The sequence below is a fragment of the Marmota monax genome, unplaced genomic scaffold (assembly GCF_021218885.2).
Source record: "Marmota monax isolate L192 unplaced genomic scaffold, Marmota_monax_Labrador192_F-V1.1 WCK01_AAM20220418_F8-fsc00168, whole genome shotgun sequence".
Lineage (NCBI taxonomy): Eukaryota > Metazoa > Chordata > Mammalia > Rodentia > Sciuridae > Marmota > Marmota monax.
This window is the reverse complement of record NW_026692492.1, coordinates 2,344,395-2,365,498: the sequence shown is the minus strand read 5'-3', so window position 1 is coordinate 2,365,498 and position 21,104 is coordinate 2,344,395.

The following is a 21,104-nucleotide window of genomic DNA, read 5'->3' as shown; positions in this document are numbered from 1 at the left end:
TTGGAGAACACAGGAAAACATTTGGTCTGAGGAGCTACAGTGTGCTGTGCAAGCCCCCACTTCTTGGAAGTTTGAGCAGGAGGTCTCTTCATTGTGTGACACAGGCATGGCCATCATGCACAGCCACCCACAGAAGAGTGTTGTCCCGATGGTCATGAGTTGGAGACTCATTCACCCCTCAGTGTGACAGTGACAGCCCCTGAGAGCCCCACAGAGCCGACTGGAGATGGCTGACCCAAGGCCCTCGGGTAAGACAGTCCAGACACAGTACTTTGAAATTTTCATAATTCAGTGGTGTCCACATTTAACACATGTGGTACAGCTGTCTGTGAAAGGTCTTGTCGCTCCCCACAACTTCCAAGGAGGACTCCCTGGCATGTGACAGTGGAAAAACAAGGGCCAGCAGATGTGTGAGTCATTTTGTGCTCCTAAAAGTAGCCCAAAATAGCAACTGCAAACAGCCAAGCAGAACAAAGCAAAAGAAAGAAGCCCACAGAGGGGTCAGGAGAACTGACCCTAAGGGAGACCATTGTAAGGTTTATTTAAGAGGCTGGTGCTGAAATCCAATATACTGTGTACAGATACTCACTCGCCAAACTTGAATACATTCTTGCTGATTAAAAACATGTTCAGAATGTTTAAAAACCAATAGAGAGGCTAGATGATCACAGTGAGGAAATGTTCAAACAGGCAACCTAGAATCAGAAAGGAATGAAAATAAGAGGAAAAAAAATGATATAGGAGATTGGACACTGAACAATATTAATAGTAGAAAATAGAAGAAAGAAATTATTAATGGTATTATTGAAGGAGTTTACCATCTGAAAGTCAGGTATTGCAACATTAAAGGGGTTCTGAGACCATGGCAAGGTGGTGAATATATTTCACTGTTCAAAATATGCAAGAAAAGTGGGTTGGGGTTGTATCTCAAGTGGTAGCATGCTCACCCAGCATGCATGAGGCTCTGGGTTGAATTCTTATCACCAGATTAAAAAAAATAATATATAAAGATATTATGGTGGGCTGGGGATGTGGCCTAAGCGGTATCGCGCTCGCCTGGCATGTGTGTGGCCTGGGTTTGATCCTCAGCACAAACACAGACAAAGATGTTGTGTCTGCTGATAACTAAAAAATAAATACTAAAAAAAAAAGATACTACGGGCTGGGGTTGTGACTCAGAGGTAGAGCGCTCGTCTACCATGCATGAGGCACCATGTTCAATCCTCAGCACCACATAAAAATAAAATAAAATATTGTGTCCACCTATAAATAAAAAATATTTAAAAATATGCAAGACAAGTAATATCTTTATAAGCTTCTGAAGAGCCTAAAAGCACCAGAAATACAATGGCTTTCAGTTTCTCACCAATAAACTGGAATGCACAGGGAATTTTCAAAGTGGAATATTGTAGCTAACTCAAATGTCATTTACACAGAAGCTAAATTTAAGTCTATAGAACATTTTTTTTAAAAACTATTTATTTATTCTTCTTTGTTATATATGACAGCAGAATGTATTTCAATTCCTACTACCATATAAAGCACAATTCTTCATGACTGTGGTGGTACACAAAGTAGAGTCACACCATTTGTGTCTTTATACATGTCCTTAGGGTAATGACACCCATCTCATTTCACCATCTTTTCTACCCCCTGCCCCTTCTCTTCCCCTTCATTTCCTCTGCCCTATCTAAAGTTCTTCCATTTCTCCCATGTTCCCCCATGCCCATTATGAATCAGCATCCTCATAGGAGAGAAAAGATCCGGCATTTGTTTCCTAGGGATTGGCTCACTTCACAGAGCATAACATTCTTCCACTGCATCAATTCACCTGCAAATTTGCAAATGTCATGAATTTATTATCTTTTTATGCTGATTAATAATATATATATCACAGTGTTTTAACCCATGCACCTACTGAAGAACATCTAGGTTGGTTTCACAAATTAGCTATTATATATTTTGCTGCTATACACATTGATGTGGCTGTGTCCCTCTAATTATTTTAAGGTTTGGGGGTAAAAACTGAGAAGAAGGACAGCTGCTCAAATGGTGGTTCCACCCTGAGGTTGCCAAGGAATCTCCATACAGCTTTCCTTATTGGTGGAACCAATCTGCCATCCCACTAGCAATACATGTGGGCGCCTTTCTCCCCTTGATAGACCCAGCCTGATTTTCTCTTAAAGTTGGGAGCCATCTCGCTACAAAGCCATGGAAAGCTAATTTCAGCTTTACTGTAAATTACTGCAAATTCTGAACTGCTTGGAATGCCGGCCCGTGCCTTGAACTCAACCATGCCTGGCTCTCTGACCAGATAGCAGCCCTCTCTGAAACTGTAGTGATGCCTCATAAATCCTGGCCTTCCCTCATCAGATAATGAACCCCTCTGAGGCTCTAATGACCTTCATAAATTCTGATTTTGGGGCCCGCAAAAATTTAAACTAGCCTTTGTGTTCTGTTCGTCCGAGTTTTGTTATCTGAACCCCCTTTGTGTAATTTTTTGGGCTATAAAGCTGTGCTACAAGAAAGTTGGGGCTGTCTTGTTCCTACAGTGTTGGGTGGGAGAGGCAGCCTGGCCGGTCAAAATAATAACCTTGCTTTAATTTGATTTAATTGGAGCCAGTGGTCTTTTCTTGCGTCCTGGTCTAACACCCTCCCCTGCGCCACACTCACTGTTGTTTGTGTTCCTAGAAGCTGCCATTGTCCCTGGAGTGACATGAAAGAGGAATTTTGATCTCTAAGAACCTTTTTAAAATCAGCTGTGTTTCTCCAAATAGAGAATAGTGACGGAGGAAGGTGAGAGCTGAAGGGACTCAGGTCGACCAGAAGCCGGGCAGGGCTGGGAGCTGGTGGGCTGTGCCTGTGGCTGGAGGGCAGCAGGACAGAGCAGGCTGAACAGACAGACGTCAGTCATGGCTGGGGTCCATCCTGATGGGGGGCTTTTCCTGTCTGAGGTGTAGATCCTCAGGCAGTAGCTGCTCTCTGGATGTCACACTCTCAGGTCTCATTGTAGTGAATGTGTCTGTGCGGGATCTAATTGGAGGCCACCTTCTCTCTGCTCTGGAGAGGACAGAACAGCTTATGCCCACCCAAACACGGGCCACCGCCCCTGGTGCTATTCACCTCCTGAGGACACCTGGCTGAGTCCTGCTGTTGTCCTCAGTCATCTCTCTGTGATTTTTGTCCCTCCACAGGAGCAACTCTGTGGAACAGGCACTTCCTGACCCTGCTCTTCCAGCCAGAGGGCGCCTGAGCCTGCCAAGGAGGAGGGGTCTGTCATACTTTGGGGACAAGTGGTCCAGCTTGACCTGCCTTAAATCCTTGAACTCTGCAGAGACCCTTGGGAGACCCACATCCTCATGCTTGACTCGGATCCCTGGTTCCAGCAGGCTCATAGTTCACACCCAGCCCATGGTTGGCTTACCACATCGCCACATGCTCATCACTCAGAGCTAAGGGACCCTCAGTTCCAATGTGGCAGCTCCAGACACACTCAGGTCATTGCACTGGTCAGAGGGCTGGTGGTCACTGTAGTAGTCTTCCTGGGCTGCTGTAACAAAACACCCAGCCTGGGGCCTTCAGACCACAGACCCTGACTCTTCATTGATGACCTCAGGCCACCACCCAAGCTAACTCCACCTCTGCCTGATGGCCAAACCCATTTCCAGCCCAGTGGATCTCGGGATAAGGAAAGACATGGCAGCTGGCCATCGCTAGGAGCCCTGCTTCTTTCTCACCACCGATGCTATGTGGAACAGAAAGCCAGCACATTGGGCCAGCTGTGTCCCCAGTCACCAGCCCACCTTGACACCTCTGAGTTCTTCAGCATCCTCTGGGCTGGGTCACCATCTTCAGACCCAGCCACACCCTTGACTCTATTGACTTTGTAGCCCAAGTCCCTACAGAGGCTCCAAGTTCTGAACTTACTAAGCATCAAGCTTTCAATTCTGCGGATGTATCAACAAAATTATTACTTTAATTATTATTATTACTATTGGTGCTGGAGATTCAACCTGAGGTGCTTAACCACTGAGCTACATTACTAATCCTTTTTTTATATATATTTTATTTTGACATAGACTCTAAGTTGCTTAGGGACTTTCTGAGTTGCTGAGGCTGGTCTCCAACTTACAATCCTCCTGCTTCAGCCTCCCAAGTCACAGAATTACAGTGTGTGCCACTTCAAAATGAATATTGACACAGGCACATTAACATAGGTTGTAAATTATAAGGTAGAGCTTATCTATTATTACATTATAATTATACAATTATTATTAAATAATGAAATTCTATGTTATATAGTCTATTTAACATTCTATGGGTATTCCCTATCTGGAGCAATGAGACACAGCAGAATCAGGACCCACCCAGCTGCCCCTACCCACACAACCTCCCTCAAACTCTGCTCCCCAGGAAGCCAACTCCCATGGCCCTAGACCATTTCTAACCCATGATCGTGCTCAGTCTGTTTGATAATCTGCCTAGCAGCACCCAACTTGCTTGCTTCCTGTGTTCTTAGAGATCTCTGCTCCCAGGACGGAAGGTCTCCTCAAAAAACATAGTGTTATCTGCTGTGGTGTGGCATGCCTGTAATCCCAGTGGCTTGGGAGGCTGAGGCGGGAGGGTTGAATTTGGGGGCCAGTCTCAGCAATGTAGTGAGGGCCTGAGCAAACCGGCAAGACTCTGTATATAAGATATAAAAAAAGGGCTGGGATGTGGCTCAGTGGTTAGGCACACTGGGTTCAGTCTGCAGTACCAAAAAAGAAAAATAAAATGAAGATAAAACAACCTACTAGGCTGCTAATCTAGGATAATCTTGGCCGATGAATTGAGCATTCGGGATGTTGGTTGCTATGGGAATGATACACTGAAATACAGTGCAGTTTTGTGGATGGGGTGGTGCTGTGTGTCTAGTTATTGGAAAAAAATTATTTAAAATCGACCAGTGGAAGTAAAATTTCTTAGTGCTGCAAAACTCAGCTCCAGAAATGATAATTTTCCAACTGTAAAACTAGAGTATACTGAGTCTGTGAGGGTTTTCCTGGGGCTGTTATAATTAATAACCCAAACCAAAGAGACTGAAATTAAAAGTGATCCAGGAACCACCACTCCCTCCCCCAGCCCTGGAGGGCAAAGGGCTGAGACCAGGGTCACAAGGATGAGCTCCCTCCACAGGATCCAGGGAGGCTCCTGCCTGCCTCTCCCACCTCCTGGGGCTCCAGGTGGCCCCATCAATCCAGTCTCTGCCTCTGTCTCCATGTGGCTCCATCTCTGTGTCTGTGTCCTCTCTTCTGTCTCTTGTGTGGACACTGCCATTGCATATGGGCCCCCTGACCCAGAAGGAACCCATCTCAGGATCTTTCACTAACTACCTCTGCAGAGACCCTGTTTCCACACAAGATCCCACTCAGGGGTTCTAAGGGCCAGATGTGGACAGGACCCACCTCTTACAATGGTGTCCAGCTCCCTCCACTGGCTCCACAGAAGCTCCTTCCTGCCTCTCCCAGCTCCTGGGGCTCCAGGTGGCCCTTGGCAGAACAATGTGGTGGCCTCTCAAAAGCTTAGGATTGAATCACAATATGACCCAGCAATGCCACTGCTGGGTTTGGACCCAAAGGATTTGAAAGCTATGGGTGCAAAAGACACTTGCATATCCTGAGTTCACAGAAACCCTGATCCCCAGTATGACTGGGGACTAGGGAAAAAATTATGTCTTAGTGGGGTGTGGGGGAGACAGGGCCAAAATGGGGCAAAAGAGATGGTCTGAGTGGGGGAATTTGAAGGCCAAAGGATCTTAGAGAGTTTGGCGAATTTTTTTTATTTTGGCTAAACTGTGTACATGATGTCATACAGGCTTGTAGAAGTGTATTCAGTACTGAGCCCTTTATTCTCAGGATTAGCAAATCACTATCATTACTCAAATCCATCAGCATACATCTGTGTATATATCTATCCATCTGTCTATCTACCAGCCATCCCTGCTTCCACCCATCTGCCCATTTTCTCTCCCATATATCGTGGATTTGTGTATTTGCCCACCCATCTACCCATTCATCCAGGCATCCATTCAGACATACATACATCTTTCCATCAGTCCATGCATCCTCCCACCCATTCACCCATCCTTCCATTCATCCAGGGGCAATTGGCCACTTCACCACATCCCTAGCCTTGTTTTGTATTTTATTTAGAGTCAAGATCACACTGAGTTGCTTAGCACCCTATTTTTGCTGATGCTGGCTTGAGCAAGCAATCCTCCTGCCTCAGCCTCCTGAGAGGCTGGGATTACAGTCCTGCACCACCATGCTTGTACTTCTTATTTCCTCATTGGTCTGATAACAGGTTGGAGTCACCATCTGGGGTTATTTTCTCAGAACCATCACACCTATGCTCCCACCCACCTTCTTTGAACCACAATGAAAAGGGGGGCTGGGGATGTAGCTCAGTGCTATAGTGCCCCCGTATCAATTCAGTCTCCACATGGGGGACAATAAAAGTACCGGGGATTCAATTCTCAGCTCTGGGCAGCTATGTGCCCACGTTTCCACACTTTTTACACAAGAGCCCCCCTGGTCCATGGGCAATATTGTTAGGTAGAATGAATGTGAGACACTGTGCAGGATGTGAAAGACTTCACAAAGTCCAACTTGAGAGAAGAAAATAAAATGGTATAAAGTTTCCATTATTGGGGTTAATATGACAGGCTGCATTGGCCCCAAGTGGCAAATTTTTATGTTTTATATGCGGGTTTTCTGGCAGAGCTGAGCAGGGTTATTATTTCTTTCTTATAGTTGAACCCAGGAAGCTGAGAGCACTGGGTCAGCTTCTGGGGGTACATTGCTTCCTAGGCAGGATGCAGATGGGCTTATGGCTTTTCTTGAAAATGTTGGTGCATCTGAAACCTTGACATGGAAAGAGTTCACAAAGGGGGACTTTATACTGAGAGAAAATAATGAGGTCAGTCTGTGCAATTCAATGACATGTTTCAAGGAGGCAAATGAGCTTGAGTTCACAGACATGTTATGAGACTACAGATGCCTGAAGCCTAACCTAATGCAATTCTACATATTATGATATTATTTGCATATCACCTATTGCAGTAATAATACAATATTGTTATTTCACAATAAATACTGACTCCTACATACAATTTCCCCTATACATTCATGACGATGATTTCCCTTTCTAGAAAATCTCACAGCCCTTGTCAGCACCTAAACACAGGGTAAGGAGAGGGTTTCCTTGTCTCCCTGGTGTAGCTGCACTGGTCAAAGTACCTTTCCTGTTTTCAATCAACACCTTTTCTTTTTGCTTTTAGGGCAAACAGCCGAGCAGACTTGTGGGATCAACAGAGACAGGTCTGTACATAAGAATTGATAATTGTAGAATGTAGACTATCTACATTGAGCACAAGGCGCCCATTTTATTTCCGCTGCACATTGCTGTTTTAGAAGGTTGCCTGCCTCCCCCCACCCCACCCCTTTCTCTGCTGGGGATGGAACACTGAGCCACAGCCTGAACCCCAAATGTTTCCTTTTATAGCTCAGGCTGCCTCCTCAAAGATCAGAGGCCAGGAGGTAATGAGAATTACTAAAATAATTTTCAAATTGTTTTCATTAGTAGATATCATATATATGTGGGATATATATGATATCTTTAAAGAGTGTTTCAAAAATATGGAGACCGTGTCTTTCTAATATATATATATATATATATATATATATATATATATATATATATATATATATATATATATATATATTAAATCCAGTGGGGCTTGACCTGGACCACTGAGCTACATCCCCACCCTTTTCATTTTATTTTAAGAGAGGGTCTCTCGGGGCTGGGGTTGTACCTCAGTGGTAGAATGCCTGCCTCACTCACATGAGACACTGGGTTCGATCCTTAGCACCACATAAAAAGAAATAAATAAAGATTGTATTATCTACAACTTAAAAAAAAATAAATAAAAACAGAGGGTCTCATTGTTTGCAGACGCTGACCTGACCTTGGGCTCCTCCAGCCTCACCCTCCCTGTGAAGCTGTGCTTTGTTTTTGTGTTGAGGTTAAACCCAGGGGCTCGCCATGCTCAGAAAGCACTCTATGGCTGAAGCCTAGCTCAGCGCCAGGTGTCACCTCTGTACCAGAGGCTAGGCCAAGGCTTCCCACCTGGATTAGTTCCAGCACAGCTGAAAAACTCCGCCTGAAAAGGGCTGGGGCCAAGCATCTGTCACTCTACCCAACTTCAGCCAGTGATTGGAAGATGCTGGCTGTCAGTCACGATGCAGAGGCGGGCCTGGAGGCCGTCCATCCCGGATGCTGGGGGAACTGCCCAATCAGTGCGCAGAGGGAGAGGAAGGGCGGGCTTCCGTAATCTCGCGAGCGGTTCTTCCTCAGCGACTCCCCTCCGCATCCTTCAAGCCAAGAGTTCTCTGCTCCAGGGACTCAGGTGACTCTGCTTTGCCTGTGTCCCCCCCACCCCCGTCTCGGGTGCCTGGAGGTTCCTCGAGAGGACGCCGGGTCAGCAGAGAACACAAAAATGGTGAGTTTGCGACCAGGGCTGAAGGCACGCGTCACCACCCGCCTTGGGGCCAGGTGCCCGGGTGAGCTGGGGAGCGCGGCGGAGTCGTGGCCCTGTCCCTTGGCCTCGTGGGGTGAGTTGGGTTTTGGGATTTTGAGGTGAGCTGCTGAGCGTGGCACAGTCACCCTGGAGGGTGGCCCTGGGGCCTGTCCCCTGGTTCCCTGGGTTTGGAAGGGCGGCTCAGGTCCCTGGTGTCCCCTTTGCTCCCTACTGGTGGCCCGACCCACTCTTCCCAACGTGGAGGAAGCAGGGCCACAAATGCACCCTCCTTCTCCCAGGGGAGCTCCTCCGGAGGCTGCTGTAGGTTCCCCAAATTGCAGGCGCCTCCTGCCTTCTAAACCCCACCTTCCCTCCACCTCACAGCTCGGCCAGACGTTCGTTCTTCCCACTCAGTCAAAATAGACACCGTCCGCTAATTGTCACTTTTCATCTAATGAAATATTGGAGAGAATAGTTCTTTTCTTTTAATTGGGGACCCAAACTTGGGGAGCTTTATCAACCACATCCCCAGCCTCCACTTTTACTGAATTTTGAGACCTGCACCCACTTGGTGCTGGGAGCCATTAGCCAAGTAGGTATGACAATTTCCTTGCCAGCGTACCCCATGTTGCTGACATGTTGCAGTGACATTGAATGTAGGTGACCTTGCTCAAGGACCAAGGCAGATTAGGGTGTTCCCGGTTTTAAGATAATCGTGTTTAGGGCGTTCCCAGTTTAGGTTCCAGGTTTAAGGTTTAAGATTATTCCTGCTGGGAATAGGGTGTATCCTGCTGCCTGAGTTCCCCTTGAGTTCTCACAGGATTTAGACAATATATTTTGGAGATAGAAGCCCAGTGGATGTGGATTTGGGCAGAGAACGTGGATTTGGGCAGAGAACGTGGATTTCCCCAGAACGTGATTGTAGACGGCTGGTGTGAGTTCGGGAATAAAGAGTTGCTGTTTGAATCTACAAGCTGTGTGGTGGCTCGTGATTGTGTGCCCAGCCAGACTGTGGCATCTTGGTGTGGAAGCTGGTCTCCAACCTGTGATCCTTCAGTGACCGCTGTTTACCAGTGACGAGTCCTTGCTTCCCCGAATGCTGAAGTATAACACCAGAGAAGCACGCTGAGGCAAGTGTAGAGTGGAAAGTAGAGGTTTATTAAAGGACAGCAGAAAAGACTTCTCCCCACAGGAAGAAGGGGACCCAAGAGGTGGAATCCCTGTAAGGGGGAGGTCTTCCCTCTTTTATAGCTAAAGTCTTCTTTCCGCTTTCCCACACTTTGTTTCTCATTATGTTGCAGTGATAGAATGCAGGTGGGAAGGTCCAAAAGGTGGGAGATTGGTGGGCTGGAGGAGTAATCAGGGCAGGAAAGGCCTGGGGTGGCTTTTGGATTATGATTAACAGTTCCTTAGAATAGAGTCAGGCCTTGGGGACATTAACATTTCAATTGCTGCTCTGGTTTCCAGGACTCCATTCTCTATAATGGCCTCTGTTTTATTTATCTTACACAATATTAGACCCAATTTACCTAACTACCTATCTGTAAATCTGGCTTCACTTCTGCTTCAGCCTCCAAAGTTCCTGGGATTACAGGGCTGTGTGGAGGGGGCAAAACTGTGACTTATGCAGTCAAGGGGAGAAATAAAGAATGTCCACACACTTGTGCCCCTTTCAATGCTCTATTCACTCAAATTACTTAATACAGTTGAACTGTACAGGTTCTTAATCAAGAAAACAATAATCCTTAATGCTAGGCATTGCCATAGACATAATCAATTCACAGCAAAATGTGCCACAGCCTGGAAGCAGCAAACTAACTGGGGGGTGAAGATCAACTTGTGAAGGTGGATACAGCAGGAGTGGGAGCCGTTTATTGTAGGACAGTAGGGGTATATGTACATAATTAAGAACAAGTTGTGTATTCAGTTAACAAAAACTAGGTATAACAGTCAACCAATAAGGAATCATCATCTTAATGATTACACACAGCTTAACTTGATTGACATAATCTAGACACAGCAGTCACTCATTAAGGAATCTCTATCATCTTAATGGCTTGCTGGCCTTACTTCTCAACCACTGCTGGGAGCCATTAGCCAAGTAGGTATGACAATTTCCTTGCCAGCGTACCCCATGTTGCAGTGACATTGAATGTACGTGACCTTGCTCAAGGACCAAGGCAGATTAGGGTGTTCCTGGTTTTAAGATAATGGTGTTTAGGGCGTTCCCAGTTTAGGTTCCAGGTTTAAGGTTTAAGATTATTCCTGCTGGGAATAGGGCGTATCCTGCTGCCTGAGTTCCCCTTGAGTTCTCACGGGATTTAGACAATATATTTTGGAGATAGAAGCCCAGTGGAGGTGAATTTGGGAGAGAAGGTGGATTTGGTCAGAGAACGTGGATTTCCCCAGAACGTGATTGTAGACGGCTGGTGTGAGTTCGGGAATAAAGAGTTGCTGTTTGAATCTACAAGCTGTGTGGTGGCTCGTGATTGTGTGCCCAGCCAGACTGCGGCATTTGGTGGCCCGTATGGGGAACTTCTGAATCTTAGAGGTAAGTGAAATTTCTCACCCTTGAGGAAGAGAGAAAGAATGGGTGAACATTTCAAAAAACAACGTGTTATTGTTTTGATTTATTTTGTTTTTATTTCAAGTTGCCTGTTCCTAGAACTTTCTCAGGCAAACTGGGGAAAATGGTTGACTCAAGGTTTGAAGTTGTTCGCCTCCGAGCAAGAGAAATTGTTAGAGGAAGGAGGCACCCCAGTAAGACCAAGAACAGTTAAGGCATATGTTGATACAATACAAAAATGTAGCCCATGGCTTTTTAAAGACGAGTTATTAAGTATATCAATGGGACCATCATGGTATCCTGTAGAAGGATTTTTCTTCAACAAGAAAGAGATGGCTAGTTCTGTTTACTACACTTGTCTAAGATCTTGGTTTTTACAGACATCTGATTAATTTACAAAGCTAAAGTGTTAAAATATCAACCACTAAATATGAAATCAAGTACTCTTTACTTATTAAGTTCCATAAGGTAATATATTTAAACATTATGTGTGTTTTCATAAATTGGTAAATGGAAAAATGTTTAATATTGCTTTGTGTCTGTGTCTTTGCTAAAACAAGGTTACTAAGTGTTAAGATTCTATCATGTGTAATTTATATACAAAGAGTAGAAAAATTTTCAGTTGGGTTTCAATTATAGTATTATAGTGTCATAAGAAACATGAAAGTCTTTCATCTTATTAAAGTGGAGTAATTTGTCTAAATCAGAAATTTTATAAGAGTTGTTTCAAAATGTGAATTTATAAAAAGGGTTAATGGTTAAAAAAGAGAGAAAAAGATTCAAGATGTGGAAATATATTTTAATATAAAAGGTTAAAGGAAAAAGAAATGTTTCTAGATGAGATAATCTGTGTGTGGTAAAGTAAAAAGTTGTAAAATGCCATTTAAAAAGATTTTGAGGAAACTAGACTTACTTTAAAAGCTTGAGAAAGGAAGAAAGAAGAAAAAGGTATTTGTACATGGCAGATTGAGACAAAGCTTCTCAATGGAGTTAAAAAAAAAAAAGCCTTTGGTTGAAGGGCAGCCATGTAAACTAACATTGAAGCGATTTAAACAGAATCTAAGCCTCGTTTAAAAGAGTGAAGTTGTAGGTGGTGAAAAAGTACATTTAAAAGTACAGTATAGATGATAATTAAAAGGTTAAATTGAAGGTGGTCGAGATACCTTCATGGCGGAAAAAAGATTGCTTTATTGTATCATTCGAAGCCTAGTTAATCTTAAAGGCATTACTTTAAAAAAATGGGAAGATAATAGGATAAAAGATATTTAGATAAAGAAGATTAAAAATTTAAAGTGAAAAACTTTAAAGACAGAAGTATAGAAAGTTAAAAAGAAAAAAGATAAAGAAGATGTAGAAAGATAAAAAAAATGTAGGAAGACAAGAATTTTAAACCCACAAAATAAAAAAAAAAAAAAACTAGGAGGAAAATAAGCAACTAAGGGTAAAAATACAAACCTTAGGAAAAAAAAAACTAGAAGATAGAAATAAGATAGAAAATGGTTGAAAATGTCAAGTAAGGTATTACACAGATAGAAAATGCAAAAAGCTAAGACAACTATTAGATACAGACATACTTATTAAAGCAAAAAGAGGGAATTGGAAGGGGGTATATATCCCCCAAAGATAAACTTAAAATAACGCTTTTTACTCTAAACTTTTTAAATTTGGATTCATCAGGACTTAGTGCTGCGGAAAGACACATGTATCCAAAAAATGTACATAAGCCTAAGGTACTTTGGAAAGATATTCTAACAGGACAATGGAAAGGTCCTGACCCAGTGATTGTCTGGAGTCGGGGTTTTGTTTGTGTGTTTCCACAGGGAGAACAGCAGCCGATTTGGATTCCAGAGAGATTAACTAAAACAGTTTCTACAGATCGAAAAGAAGATGATTTGACTCAAATCCATAACAGCTGATATCCAGAACTCCAGCTTGGCACTCAACAAGTAATGCTCAATCAAAGAGTCAACTTACTTTGGGAGGAAACGGATTTTGGGAGGAAATGGACATATTGATAGATTCCTCTGCTTTGAACTGCTTGCAGAACTTGCCTGGACTATGTAACTATCGTTTGGTGCAGCGAATTGTGGTAATGCTGGCATATCTTTGCTGATGGTGTCACCAGTGATGCAATTTTTCCCAAGGAGCCGTCAATTGGCTTGGTGTCGTGGCATTTCTGTATCCTCCTCCCTTCTGCTAGTGATGGTCTAAAATTTGGGGGCCAATGGCTTATGCTGGACTGGTAGTCAGTGACGGGTATGATCCAATTGCAGTGGTATCAACCTAAGACAGGAGGCTGACGCCTAAAGGTCAGTTTTCCGATGACGGGTAAGAACCATATGTTGAATTGGACAACCTACCAGGCACGGTCCATAAGCCACATTAACCTCACTCCCCCACTGGCACCAAGGCCAAATTTGGGGGCCAACAGAGGTGAGGCAAAGAACCTCACCCCCCACTGGTGCATAGACCTATCCACAAGTATGGCTGTATGCTGGACCGGTAGTCAGTGACGGGTATGATTCAATTGCAGTGGTATCAACCTAAGACAGGAGGCTGACGCCTAAAGGTCAGTTTTCCGATGACGGGTAAGAACCATATGTTGAATTGGACAACCTACCAGGCACGGTCCTTAAGCCACATTGCTTGTTGTTTAATTAATCAGAAGGGGGGAGATGCTGGGAGCCATTAGCCAAGTAGGTATGACAATTTCCTTGCCAGCGTACCCCATGTTGCAGTGACATTGAATGTACGTGACCTTGCTCAAGGACCAAGGCAGATTAGGGTGTTCCTGGTTTTAAGATAATGGTGTTTAGGGCGTTCCCAGTTTAGGTTCCAGGTTTAAGGTTTAAGATTATTCCTGCTGGGAATAGGGCGTATCCTGCTGCCTGAGTTCCCCTTGAGTTCTCACGGGATTTAGACAATATATTTTGGAGATAGAAGCCCAGTGGAGGTGAATTTGGGAGAGAAGGTGGATTTGGTCAGAGAACGTGGATTTCCCCAGAACGTGATTGTAGACGGCTGGTGTGAGTTCGGGAATAAAGAGTTGCTGTTTGAATCTACAAGCTGTGTGGTGGCTAGTGATTGTGTGCCCAGCCAGACTGCGGCATTTGTGCCCAGCCAGACTGCGGCAAACCACTACTTCCTTTGGCTAACAGCCAGGTGCCATCTTGACTTGTTTATCACCCTAACTGCAACAATTCTAGGTTAATTAATTCACAGCAAACAATTCTAGATTCATTCTAAGCACTGGAAAACACACTTAATTATGATAAGCTAATGACATTCCCTCTGCATGCTAAGTTCAAAGATCTTATGTCTTAGGCCGTGAGTCCAGCAGATGCACACTCACTCAGACCTCGGTGACCAGTTCTGGAACCAAGGCAAGCATTTCCTGGTGTGGAGCAGAGGAGCAGTTGAGGAGGGGGTCCTAGGGAGGGGGTGCAGCTCTCACCAAGGCCCAGATGAGGCAGTAGAGTTTGAGAATGGTGAGGATCTTGCAGAGGCTCAGGAAAGATGCCAAGTGATGGGATGTCAGGTCCTCATCAGACTCTCCAGCTCGAGTGCATCCTTGTTTCTGTTGGCTGAATTCCTGCTCATCAGCTCTATCGTTTATACTAAAATTGGGGGCTTTTGATCACGCTTTCAATCCTTATCAGCTACCACCTTATTTCTCAGTGACATCATTTACCCTGGGATCATCTCCACCCTGATCTTCTTGCCTTTCCCTCTTATCAGGCAAGGACAGACTGCCAGAGGCTTCACTCTCTTTATCAGGGTGAGGGGAAGGAACTTGTTTGACGCCTTACTGGAGGGATCTGTGGATGTGCCTGGTGAAACTGCAGGTCTTCTAAAATGGAGTTGCTTAGGCTCAGGCCTAAGGCCATTCTAAGAAGGCCTGTGTCCCTGGTAAGAAGAACACTTTTGAAAGCCTTTGTTTTCTATTTGTGATTATTATACTTGAGAGGAAAGAATAATCACTTAACAGTTCCCTGTGTTTGCTCAAAATAATTACTTTAAAAGGAAAAAGGCATTTGTACATAGAACCTAGGGATATTGAATCTTGGGTTATGTTCCAAGCTCCCCTGCCCCAATTTGAAATAAATCATTTATTTACTTAAATTTGTTTTTATTAGTTACACATGGCATTATAATGCATTTTGACACAGCACACATAAATAGAGTGTCACTGCTCCTTTTTCTGGTTGTACATGATGTGGATTCACACCAGTCCTGTAGTCATATGTGCACATAGGATAATAGTGTTTGATTTATTCTTCTGTTCTTCATCACCAACTCTTTAAATTTGATTTTCAGATGGGGTCTGGCTATGTTGCCCAGCCTGGCCTGTAAGTCCTGACCCTCCTGCTTCAGTTTCTCAAGCTGTTGACATTAAAGGCATTGGCAATCCCAGCTATGGAAAATAGTTCATTTTGATTTAAATATTAATGACCATACTCAGGAACATGGATTCAAGTGACCCTAAATGATGTATGTGTCCCACCCTGAAAGACAAGGATTAAACCCATGGGCACTTAATCACTGAGCCACAATCAGTCCTTTTTAGATTGTATTTTGAGACATGATCTCATCAAGTTCCTTCTGCCCTCACTAAATTGCTGAGACTGACTTTGAATTTAGCAGTCCTCCTACCTTATCCTCTAAAGCTACTGGGATTACAGTTGTGTGGCACCGTGCCTGGCCTACATGAACTTTTATAAAAGAAACTGTGTATCACTACATTAACCAATTGCATTGGTAGGATCATCAGATGGGTGGGCTGCAGAAAGAAAGAAAGGAAGGAAGAAAAAAGAAATTTTTTCTGACCGTTGTTATTACATTCTTACTTTGGTAGATGGTGGGGACTAGATGTCTGGTAAGGGTAGGGATATATTCTGAGAAATTTAATAGTTTTGAGAATTGTGGTCTTATCCAGAAATTAAGATAATTGGCTATTAAAGGGCTTAAGATAGCCCAAGATAATTTTTGCTCTCCATACAGAACCCTGCCTTTCCACCCTCATGGTGGTCTGGTTAGCCAAGTCAAATACTCTGAAGGTACTTTGATGTAGATGCAACTGTATAGAGAACTTGAGTGCACAGCCGTAAAAATCTTGTGCTTCTCCCTTTATCTTTCTTAGGTGTAGACACCATGTCAGATTTCTTGGGCAGAGGTTCCCTTTGGACGCCTCACAGGGTCCTATGTCCTCAGCCACTGTCCCTTCCTGGAGCTGCCACAAGGTGCCCACAGCTGCCCTGGTCCCTGCAGGGTGAACAGAACTTCAGGCCCTGGGTCAGTTCCTCCTAGAGGACACCTGAGGTGTGGGGTGCAGCCTCTCAGGGAAGCTGCTGGGGGCTCTGGGCTGAGAAATCTCCTGGAACAGGCCTCATCTAGACAGCTACTTCCTTGGGACCTTGTTTTTCCCAATCTCTGTTCCCATTCCTTAGAGAGAGGTGGCCAGTCAGCCTGTGGATGCTGGTGCTGAGGGGCCAGGTCATCAGTGATTCCTGCCCTTGTAGTCTCACAGTGTGAAGGAGCGAAACCTCTCCCAGGGCATAAGCAACACCCACCCCAGTGCAGAGCTGTGCAAACCTGAAAAGCCTCGTAGACTGGAGTCATGGTCTAGGTCCCTGGGAGGGTGATCCTAGAGGCTTTCAGGAAGCAAGACCAGGAGGGAGCATGTCCCAGATGTCAGGGACCTTCCCTGCCCCTTGAGCCTGACACATGTGTGCTCCCTCAGCACCAAAGCTTTCTGTGTATCACTTTGAAATGATCTGCTCACATTTTGAGGCCCAGGTCTATTTTCTCAGAGCCAAATGGGATGGACTATTATCAAATAGGCAAGAAAGAAGTGGATTTCAAAAAGTCTAATTACATTTCCATTTTGAAAACAATTACAGCCAGGTACAGTGGTGCACACCTGTGATCCTTGCTGTTCCAGAGCCTTAGGCAGTAGGATTGTAAACTTGAGTATAGCCTTAGCGACTTAGCCAGGCCTTATGTCTGGGGATGTGACTTATCAATAAAGTTCCTCTGGGTTTAATCTCTGATCCCAAACCAAAGAAAAAGAACAGAACAAAAAAAACAAACAAAAAAAAAAAAAAAAGAAAGAAAGAAAACATCTAATTTATCTTTTGCTACCCCTGAGTATGCCTAGTAAATTGGTGAGATTTGATCTCCTCTTTTCAATGATTTCCAATTGAAATCCATGCCCTAGATTCCAGAATGCCACTTAAGATACAGAGAAACTCTGTCTACCATTATTGCTGCAGGAAATGAATCCATTTCTACAAAAATTTTGGTGGATAAATTTATGAATTTGATTTTATGTAAATTAGTTACAGTCGTTGACAAGCTGATGAATTTGACAGGAATGACAGTTTGTTGTTACTGTTGTTGTCTGGATTTGGTGGGTTCATGTTAGCTGTGTCGTTTTTGGTATCAGCAATGGAACCCAGAGGTGCTTAGCCACTGAGCGACATCCCTGGCCCCTTTTAGATTCTTCCTTTTGAGTCAGGGTCTTGCTACATCACCTTGGGCCTCTGACCCCTGAACCACGGGGGTTACAGATGTGCACCATCACACCCATCTTCATTGGAAGTTTTAAGGACAATTTTGGCAATACCTAAAATACCCAACTGTGATCATTTAAAAATCACTGTATACTTTATCAGTGAAATAATAAATGACACCTGTTTTCTGAAAAGGAGAGATATATATGTCTAAGTAAGGGTGCTGATCTTCTCACAAGCACTCCCACCATGTCACCTGATTCCTGTTCCCTCCTAATTACCTCCTCCTAGGGCTACCCATTTGGGAGCTGGCCTTTTAGATTATGAAACTTGGGAGTAACATAAATGCTCTCTCTACTCTGTCTGTCCTGTACAATATTTTTACTGGTCTTAGATACAGTGTACTATTTTCATTTTAGATATAGTTTTTTAAGTTCACCCCATAAAACACAATAATCCATGCCCTGAATTTCACATAATTTACTGAAATGCTCTTTGTTTTTTCAAAGAGTGTAGATCATGGGCAAGTTCAGTCTCCTTTGTTAGAAAGTGTGTTGTCTTTTCATTGATTTTTTGTTGCCTCTCATTGTGTATCTTTTGTATTATAATCTTTTTATCACTCATTACATATATTTTCAGGGTTTTTATTTGTGTGTGTGTGTGTGTACATGGACTGTTGGGGATTAAACCGAGGGCTATCAAGTTCTTACTACTGAGCTACTCTCCACCCCAAGAAAATTCGTATTGTAGACTGGGGTTTACTTATTTGCTGATGTATTGAGTGCTGGGATTGAAGCCAGGGACTTGATCATGCTTATGTTGTCCTCAAAAAAATGAGTTTCAATGTGTGAGCAGCATTTTGGAGGTGGGCAGGTGTTTTACTGGGTAATAAACCTAGACGCACTTGACCACTGAGAACGTCCTCAGCCCTTCCTATTTATTATGTACCTATTTATTTTTATTTTTATTTTGTATAGTTGTAGAGGGGCAGAATACCTTATTTTTGTTAATTTATCTGTGGTGCTAAGGATCATACCCAGTGCCTCATACATGCTAGCAAGTGCTCTGCCACTCAGCTACAATCTCAGTCCCCCCATTTATTGTTGATGAAAACCAAGTTTCAAAAAATTTCTGGATGTCTTGCTAAATTGCAGAGAGAGCCTCCAACTTGCCAGTTCCATGCCTTGACCACCCTAGTGGCTGAAATTACAGGTGCACACCACCACACCAGCAGTTGGAATACCTTTTAAAGATTTATCATCCAGGGGTTGGGATTGTGGCTCAGAGAAAAAGCACTCACCTAGCATGCGTGAGGCCTTGAGTTCGATCCTCAGCACCACATAAATATTAAATTAAAAAAATTGTGCCCACCTAGAACTAAAAAATTAATATATATTAAAAAAAAGATTTATCATCCAGTTTCTTGCCAGATGGAAATAGTATTGAAAATCGGTTTCGTTGCTTTTGTCCATAGTTTTGAAATTTGTAACTATGACTTTTCTTCTTTGGTTTATTTTTTGCATTATTATTTAGGAAAGGTATTCATTATGTAATTTTGTTTCTTATGTTTATATTTGTTAAAGTTTTTGGCATGTAGTTCATTCATTTCCTTATTAAATCAATTTTGTTTTTCAGAGCAATTTTAGACTTATAGTTTGTTAGTCAATGATTTCTAGAGGAACAGCATCAACACGAAGTGTGATTATAAAAGGGGACTTATTAGATTGGCCTACTTGACCTGAAGCTGGATGTCCACAGTGGCTGTCTGCAGAGTGGAGAGCTTGAGAAGTAGTAGCTGCAGAGTCCAAGAGGCTGAAGCCTCAGAACAAGAGGGATCAGTGGTGCTGCCCCAGTCCAGACCAAAGGTTCTGGAAACTCCCTGGAGAATCACAGGCAGGGTCCACGTTGGGAGAGTGAAGAAGGCAGAGTCTGATATCCTCAGGCCATTGCAGCAGCCATCAAGAACCCATTGAGAAGAAAGGAGCTTGCTCTGCTGCTGCTTCTTTCTTCTTCCAACTTTTGTGCCTCCCAAGACACCATCCTATTGGATGGTGCTGCCTAGCTTAAGAAGGTTCTCCAGTTTGATTGGCTGTTCCACATGCCAATCATTTGTAGACACACCCTCATGGACATACCCCAAAGCTTATTAATCACTGTATCTTTTAATCCAATCAAGGTGACAATTAAATGTGCCATTACTCATAGTATCGAATACCCGTTCTCTCCAGCCAATAGTCTCCACTGTTTTCAACATATTCCATTGGTGTATGATGTTTGTTAGTTACTAAACCAGGTTTGAACATTTGATAAAGAGAATGGATGAAGCAAAATGTTATCATAAGCCAGAGTTCACCATTTACCTTAGGTTCCTCCTCTGTGTGATGTGACTTTGTGTGTCACATAGTATACAAGAAAATGTACAGGAGAGTTTCACTGCTCTGGGAATCCTGTGTTCCACCTGTTCATCACTCCTCTCATTCCTTCCTCCCTCTGTGCTCCCTGAGTCCCTGGCACCCATCAGTTCTGCTAGTGCATCTATAATGTTGTCTTTTCCAGAATGTTCTTGACTTGGAATCTTACTGCACTTGGCCATTTCAAAGTGGCTTCTCTCACTTTCCAGTCTGCCTTTAAGGGTGCTGTATCTTCCCACGCTGCAGAGCTTGTTTTCTGGGTGATGTTCTTTGAGGTGGCCAAACTGCAGCTTGTCCATTCAGTATTGAAAGATGCATCTTCACAAAGAACTCAAAAAATTAGACAATAAGAGAACAAACAACCCAATCAACAAATGGGCCAAGGACCTGAACAGACACTTCTCAGAGGAGGACATACAGTCAATCAACAAGTACATGAAAAAATGCTCACCATCTCTAGCAGTCAGAGAAATGCAAATCAAAACCACCCTAAGATACCATCTCACTCCAGTAAGATTGGCAGCCATTAGGAAGTCAAACAACAACAAGTGCTGGTGAGGATGTGGGGAAAAGGGTACACTTGTACATTGCTGGTGGGACTGCAGAGTGGTGCAGCCAATTTGGAAAGTAGTATGGAGATTTCTTGGAAAGCTGGGAATGGAGCCACCATTTGACCCAGCTATTCCCCTTCTCGGTCTATTCCCTAAAGACCTAAAAAGAGCATGCTACAGGGACACTGCTACATCAATGTTCATAGAAGCACAGTTCACAATAGCAAGACTGTGGAACCAACCTAGATGCCCTTCAATAGACGAATGGATAAAAAAAAAATGTGGCATTTATACACAATGGAGTATTACTCTGCATTAAAAAATGACAAAATCATAGAATTTACAGGGAAATGGATGGCATTAGAGCAGATTATGCTAAGTGAAGCTAGCCAATCCCTAAAAAACAAATGCCAAATGTCTTCTTTGATATAAGGAGAGTAACTAAGATCAGAGTAGGGACGAAGAGCAGGAGAAGAAGATTAACATTTAACAGGGATGAGAGGT